The sequence below is a fragment of the Carcharodon carcharias genome, chromosome 2 (genome assembly GCF_017639515.1).
Source record: "Carcharodon carcharias isolate sCarCar2 chromosome 2, sCarCar2.pri, whole genome shotgun sequence".
In the NCBI taxonomy this organism is placed as follows: Eukaryota; Metazoa; Chordata; class Chondrichthyes; order Lamniformes; family Lamnidae; genus Carcharodon; species Carcharodon carcharias.
Genome location: NC_054468.1, coordinates 100,494,831 through 100,503,034, shown reverse-complemented (window position 1 = coordinate 100,503,034; position 8,204 = coordinate 100,494,831).

Here is an 8,204-nt window from a genome sequence, read left to right as displayed (position 1 = left end):
TCTGACTTTGTCACTGCATCATTCAGACTCAATTTCTGTATCACTCGGACTGTGTCTCTGTATCGCTCTGACTGTGTTTTGTATCACTCGGATTGTGTCTCCATACAAGTCCGACCTATGTCCCTGTATCACTCTGACTGAGTCTCTGTATCGCTCTGACTGTGTTTTGTATCACTCGGACTGTGTCTCTGTATCACTTTGACTATGTTTCATATCACTCTGTGTCTCACTATCACTCTGACTGTGTCTCACTATCACTCTGACTGAGTCTCTCTATCACTCTGACTATGTCTCTGTATCACTCTGACTGTGTCTCTGTATCACTTTGACTATGTTTCATATCACTGTGTCTCACTATCACTCTGGCTGAGTCTCCCTATCACTCTGACTATGTCTCTGTATCACTCGGACTGTGTCTCTGTATCACTCTGACTATGTTTCATATCACTCTGTGTCTCACTATCACTCTGACTGTGTCTCACTATCACTCTGACTGAGTCTCTCTATCACTCTGACTATGTCTCTGTATCACTCTGACTGTGTCTCTGTATCACTTTGGCTGTTTTTCTGTATCACACTGACCTATGTCTCTGTATCACCCTGACTGTGTCTGTGCATCACTCTGACCTATGTCTCTGTATCACTGTGACCTATGTCTCTAAATCACTCTGACGGTGTCTCTGTATCACTCTGACCGACATCTCTATATCACTCTGACCTATATCTCTGTACCACTCTGATAGCATCTCAGTATCACTCTGACTTTGTCACTGCATCACTCAGACTCAATTTCTGTATCACTCTGACTGTGTTTCGTATCATCCTGACTGTGTGTCTGTATTACTCTGAACTATGTTACTGCATCACTCTCACTGTGTCTCTCTCACTGCATGACTCTTACTGTGATTCTGTATCACTCTGGCTGTGTTTTGTATCACGCCGACCGTGTCTGCCCCTCTGAATTATGTCTCTGTATCACTTTGATGTGATCTCTGTATCACTCAGACAGTGTCTCTCTCTATCGCTCTGATTGTGTTTCATATCACTTTGACTGTGTTTCATACCACTCTGACTGTGTCTCTGTATCACTCTGACTGTGTTTTGTATCATCCTGACTGTGTCACTGCATCACACTGTGTCTCTGTATCACTCTGACCTATGTCACTGCATCACTCTGATTGTGTCTCTGTATCACTCTGAACTATGTCACTGCATCACTCTAGCTGTGTCTCTGTATCACTCAGACAGTGTCTCTCTCTATCACTCTGATTGTGTTTTATATCACTCCCACTGTGTCTCTGTATCACTTTGACTGTGCTTCATACCACTCTGACTGTGTCTCTGTATCACTCTGATTGTGCTTCGTATCACTCTGACTTTCTCTGTATCACACTGACCTATGTCACTGCATCACTCTGACTGTGTCTGTATCAATCTGACTGTGTCTCTTTATCACTCTGTCTGTGTCTCTGTATGACTCTGACTGTGTTTTGTATCACTCTGACTGTGTCTCTGTATCACTCTGACTTTGTCACAGCATCACTCTGATGGTGTCTCTGTATCACTCTGACTGTGGTTTTGTATCCCTGTGACTGTGACGCTCTCTTTCTGTTACTACTAGATTAGCAGGGATGAACTGACTCCCCTCTTTGTCCCACTGCTAGGTCAGTTATAACAGAGTTTAATTTAAAACAGTGATAATGCCAGTTCAACGTATATCCTTAACTGTGTGTAGCTTGATTTAAAAAATAAGCCATCGAGGTTCCTTACATTTACATATAAAGAATTTGCTCTATTGCTAAACATTACTCAGCTAAAGATGGAAAATTTATTAACAAAACATCTAAAATACACAACATGCCCAACCACCCACTAATACAAAAACAACACAGGCACAACCCCACCCCACCCCCCACACACACAAATGCAAAAAAACTCTTTAGAGTATCGGATCTTAAAATCTGACCAAGTAAAAAGTAAAGTCAGAAAAAAAGACTCTTCAGGGATTGTCCAGATGCTTGTTCACGGCTGAAGGGCACTTTCCACACTAGCTGCTGGGACTTGAGTTTCTCACTGGAGCAGCCATGGCTGGTTGATTCTCGTTTCTCTTGGAGATAGTTGTGCTGATTCAGAACCTTCCTTTAAGAACTCTCAGTTTACAGCAATGTAGTCTTCTACTGGGTTACAAAATCACAAACAGCTCAACTTTAATGAGAGTGGTTTCAGTGAAAATTAGAGAGGTGAGAATGTTGCCCCTTCTATCTTATGAAAGCCTGTACCTGACTTTTAGTTGAAATCCATTGCATTCTGCACCCAAGAGCTGGGTCACATGGCCCATCTCTGGTTTCAATATAGGGCTAACTTAGCCATTGTCTCTGAGAGCTCTGAAGATTCTGTTTCTCTATAAAGTAGCCTTTACTCTGCTAAAAGAGGAAATGAGTTGCATTTATATAGTGTTTTCATGACTACCCAAAGTGCTTTACAGCCCATGAGCTACTTTTGAAGTATAGTCACTGTTATGATGCAGGAAATGCGGCAGCCAATTTGTACACAGCAAGCTCCCACAAACAGCAATGTAATAACAACCAGATAATCTGTTTTTTTGTGATGTTGATTGAGAGTTAAATATTGACCAATATAGCTGTGAATTTTTAAAATTCACTTACGGGATGTTGGCATCACTAGCTAAGCCAACATTTATTGCCCATCCATATTTAGAGTCATAGAGATCTACAGCACAGAAAAAAGCCCTTCGGCCCATTGAGTCTGCGCCAGTCAAACAAGCACCAAACTATTCTAATCCCATTTTCCAGCACTCGGCCCATAGCCTTGTTTGCCATTGCATCGCAAGTGCACATCCAAATACTACTTAAGTGTTATGAGGGTTTCTGCCTCTACCACCCTTTCAGGCAGTGAGTTCCAGATTTCCACCACCCCCTGGGTGAAAAAATTCTTCCTCACATCCCCTCTAAACTTCCTACCCCTTACCTGAAATCTATGCTCCCTGGTTTTTGATCCATCCACCAAGGGGAAAAGTTCCTTCCTGTCTACCCTATCTATGCCCCACATAATTTTATGCACCTCAGTCATGTACCCCTCAATCTCCTCTGCTCTAAGGAAAATAACCCAAGCCTATCCAATCTCTCCTCATAACTAAAACTCTCCAGCCCAGGCAACATCCTGGTAAATCTCCTCTGCACCCTCTCTAGTGCAATCGCATCCTTCCTATAATGCAGATTCCAGAACTGCACACAATACTGTTGCTGTGGCCTAACCAGCATTTTATACAATTCCAGCATAACCTCCCTGCAGTTATATTCTATGCCTCAGCTAATAAAGGCAAGTATCCCATATGCCTTCTTAACCATCTCATCTACCTGTCCCGCTACCTTAAGGGACTGGTGGACATGCACACCAAGGTCCCTCTGATCCTCGGTACTTGCCAGGGTCTTACCATTCATCGTGTATTCCCGTGCCTTATTTGTCCTGCCCAGGTGCACCACCTCACACTTATCCAGATTAAATTCCATTTGCCACTGATCAGCCCATCTGACCAGCTCGTCTATATCCTCCTTTAATCTAAGGCTATCCTCCTCACTATTTACCACCCCACCAATCTTCATGTCATCTGTGAACTTACTGATCAACCCTCCTACATTCAAGTCTAAATTGTTTATTGCCCTTGAGAAGGTGGTGGTGACCTGCCTTCTTGAACGCCTGCAGTCCCCGTGGTGTAGGTACATCCACAGTGCTGTTCGGGATGGAGTCAAATGATTTTGACCCAGCGACAGTGAAGGAATGGTGATATATTTCCAAGCCAGGATGGCGAGTGACTTGGAGGGGAACTTCCAGGTGGTTGTGTTCCCATCTGTCTGCTGCCCTTGTCCTTCTAGGTGGTCATCATTGTGGCTTTGGAAGGTGCTGTTGAAGAATCCTTGGTGAATTGCTACAGTGCACCTTGTAAATGATACACACTGCTGCTACTGTTCATTGGTAGTGAAAGGATTCAATGTTTAAGGTGGTGGATGGGGTACCAAACAAGTCGGTTGCTTTGTCCTGGATGGTGTCAAGCTTCTTGAGTATTGTGGGAGCTGCACTCATCCAGGCGAGTGGAGAGTATTCCATCACACTCCTGACTTGTGCCTTGTAGATGGCAGACAGTCTTTGGGGAGTCAGGAGGTGAGTTTCTCGCCACAGGATTCCTAGCCTCTGACATGTTCTTGTGCTCCTATGAGAAGTAAAGAGCAGCAGCATCACCGAAACATCAGTGTGAAAATGGCAATTAAATTGTGGCCTTCATCGATGGACATTGACCCTGAAGTCACACACCATCCTAACTTGTACGGGACATACCCGGGCAATTAAATTTTCCACATAGCCGGGTAGATGCCTGTGTTGTAGCTGTACTGGAACAGCTTGGCTAGGGGCATAGCAAGTTCTCGAGCACAAGTCCTCAGCACTATTGCCAGAATATTGTCAGTGCCCATAGCCTTTACAGTATCCAGTGCCTTCAGCTGTTTTGAGAAATCATGTTGAATGAATTGAATTAGCTGAAGACTGGCATCTGTGATGCTAAGGATCTCTGGAGGAGGGAGAGATGGATCATCCAGTCAGCACTTCTGGCTGAAGATTATAGCAAATGCTTCAGCCTTCTCTTTTACACTGATGTGCTGGGCTCCTCCATCATTGAGGAAGGGGATATTCGTGGAGCCTCCTCCTCTAGTGAGTTGTTTAATTGTCCATCACCATTCACGGCTGGATGTGGCAGTGCTTACCACAAGAAAGCCATGCTGGTGGGACGGGATTGTTGGAGGGTAGGTAATTAGGCTATTAAACATGCAACTAACAGCAAAGTTATCACAGCTTTTTTTCCAGTTTAAGAGGAACTTACATGAACAACGGAGCTTCAGATTCTCACCAGCTATACTGAGAAAGAAATTCAGTGTTGGCTGCAGGCAGTAGGCATTCTGAGAGGTATCATGTTGTAAGATAAATGAAAGTGAATAGACAACAACAATAGCAATCTTGAGTAAAGACAAATGTCATATCATGTAAAAGGCATTTCCTCAAAGTGGTCTGTGAATTAAGAATTTATATGTATGCGCCTGGCTGTGCCTGTGTAATCTGCAAGTGATTCAATTTAAAAATAACCAGCAGCAAAGTTTTAGCCTTAAACAAGATAAAGGTTTGTTCATTACAAAAATACTGCTGTAAGTTACTTAAGTGAAAGCAATGAAGCTACTAACTGAATGAATGCAAAGGTTCAATGCTGATAAGAATAAAAGATACTTATAAATATGGAACTCAGTTCAATCCTTTAAGATATCCTTGCAGGCCCAAAGCTTGAAATTGAAATGCTGGTTGTTTGGAGTGAAGGGTTGAAGCTAAAGAGCTGTTCAACAGCTATGATGGTTTCTATAGTTGGATAGGCAGAGGCTGGCTTTGTGGATGGACTCAACAGGTCAGTTGGTGTTTTGGGGAGAGAGAGCAGTTCCTTTTTCCTCTCTAGTTCTATGGTTATGGCACTTACAGATTGCCTGGACTCTTTTGACAGAACAGCGGGTGATTTCTGAATTTCTTCTTCTTTGTCCTCCTTAGAGTTCTTCCTGGAGGTTTTGCACAAAATCCTGTTCTCAGCCAGGACTTATATAGCGGATGAGGTTTCGTAAAAACGCAAAGGCCTTTTCGACTGCCCACCAACTGTAAAATTGGACGTGCAGTGAAAAAATTTAAATCAATTGGATTGTTAATGCCCTTATTAGGCCTTTTAATTTTCGACGGGTGTGTTGCCAATTCCCACGTGCGCCCTCCGACCAAAATATCACGTGAGTGCACGATGACGTCGGGATGCTCGCCCAACATCATTGTGCTTCATTTTACACTCGAGCAGGTCAGGCACGTGCCCGCTCGCTTAGCAAAAAATCCTAGGCATTAACTTTATTTACAATATACTCAGCAGCAACTACAAGTGTGCTTTCAACTCCAACTCTATCTCTAGGCTGACTGCTGACGTAGCCTGTGCTACTCCCCTATTGATTACAACAGATCATGTGATCTTTCCTAACAAGTATTGTTGCACAAGTATCCCTAGCAAAGGGGCATTATACACTAAATAAAACCATAATTACTACATTCCTCTCCCTTTAACTCGGCTATAGATATATTTACAAGTACATATTTTTCAAGACAACATAATATTGACACTGGGTGAGGAATTTACAAGTTCAGTCTTTCGGGTGGTTTCCTGGTACGTGTGGAACGTCGCAGCTCCACAACTTCAGATTCTTTGTCAGGAACCTCCTTTTCCAGAGTTGTCTAAACATCAGGTGCTTCGGTGGCACTTACAGTTCTGTATCCTCAACTCTTACAGGAACATCAGACATGTCTGGGTTGAGTATCCTCAACAGGAACTGCAGACCTGGTCATGACCACTGGTGGAAACAAATCTTGGTGATTTGTCTCTCTCTTCTTTAAATGGTTCACATGTTTATGGATGATCCGGCCTTTTACTTCCACGTGGTAAGATAGAGGCCCAGTCACCACACTTATTTCACCCGTTAACCACTTTGGTCCTTCACCAAAGTTTTTCACGTATACTGGCTCTCCCACGGTAAATTTCCTCTCACGACTCTGCCAGTTGTGTCTAGTTTTCTGGCTTCCCTGACTCCTTTCCACCTTCCCCTCTAAATTTAGCATTTTTAAGCTCAATCTCAACCTGAGATGGTGTTTCAACAATAATTCCGCAGATGTGACACTTGTTGTTGTGTGAGGGGTAGTCCTGTAATGAAAAAGAAAGCGTGCTAGCTTGGTTGCCAAGGAATCACTTTTTCATGCCTGCCTTGAATGTTCGAACTGTCCTTTCGACCAGTCTGTTTGAGGAAGGGTGGTCCAGTGCAGTTTTCACATGACTGATACTGTTGAGGCTGATAAACTGTTGAAACTTAGCACTCGTAAATACCGTGCTGCTAACTCATACAGCTACTTCTGGTAGTCAATGAATGGCAAAACTGACGTAGTTTCTCAATTGTAGCTCTTGACGTTGGTGACTTCACCTCATAAGCTTTCAACCATTTTGAATGGGCATCGACAATGAGCAAAAACATTGTTCTCAGGAAAGGTCCAACCTAGTCAATGTGTAATTGCACTCAGGGTCTACCTGGGCACTTCCATGGGCGTAATGGAGCTGTCACTGGTAACTTTTGCAGTTGCTGATATTGCACATTTAAACTCTCTATTTCACCATCCATCCCAGGCCACCATAGATAGCTGTGTGCTTTGGCCTTCACTTGGGAAATTCCTGGATGGGCACTGTGTAGTTCAATTAAAAGTGGCTCCCTTCCCTTTGGAGGAACTGTCACTCATGCTCCCCACAATAAGATGCCATCCTTTGGACAATGATGACATCCTGAAAAGGATATGAAGGGAGATGGTGATCAGGCACAACTTGATGTAGGCCTCGAGGAATAGCAGCCAAGGTGCAATGGGAGGTACATAAGATAGACTCATGACTCGCTAATATGGACACATTTCATTTGAGCCAGATTTACACACCCAGTCAATCCAATAAACTTTTCATCTCCTGCAGCCCTGTTACCATTTCTTTGAGTTTCCTTACCATTTCCCTGGACCTGTCATTACATGAGACAACAGCATGGGAAATTCATTGACCTCTTTCAGTCCTTCCCATGATACCCGATGCAGAAGCCAATGAACTGTTAATGGTCCAATCATGTGTAAAGAGGTAAAAGAGTCTTTTTGTTGTGCATTCAGAATTCATTGCAGACAAGTAAACAGTAAGGTGACATCTAATAACATTGTAAACACTCATGGAATTTTTCACACTGACTGGAAGTGGTCCGCCATGAGGATCACCACTCAATGGAGGAAGTCAAGCACGCACATGACAGATGCAGGGCAGAATCAGACCAGATATGCACTAAGTGCAAACGACATTTTACCCATCAGCCACAATGGCAATTTCTCACGCAGAATCGTTCCAATCCAGCTATTTATTTATGCATTCCTGGGAAACATGCTGTTTCCATAGTGCAGGGGCTCTCATTTGCCCACCATGCCAACACGCCGTTGCTTCATCACACTGCCCACCACATTTAAAGTGCAGCCATGCACATGCCTCTCAGTGCTTCCAGCCCAGCACTGCAGCATGGAAGGCATGGCCCCAAAAGGCATGAAGACTGCAGCTC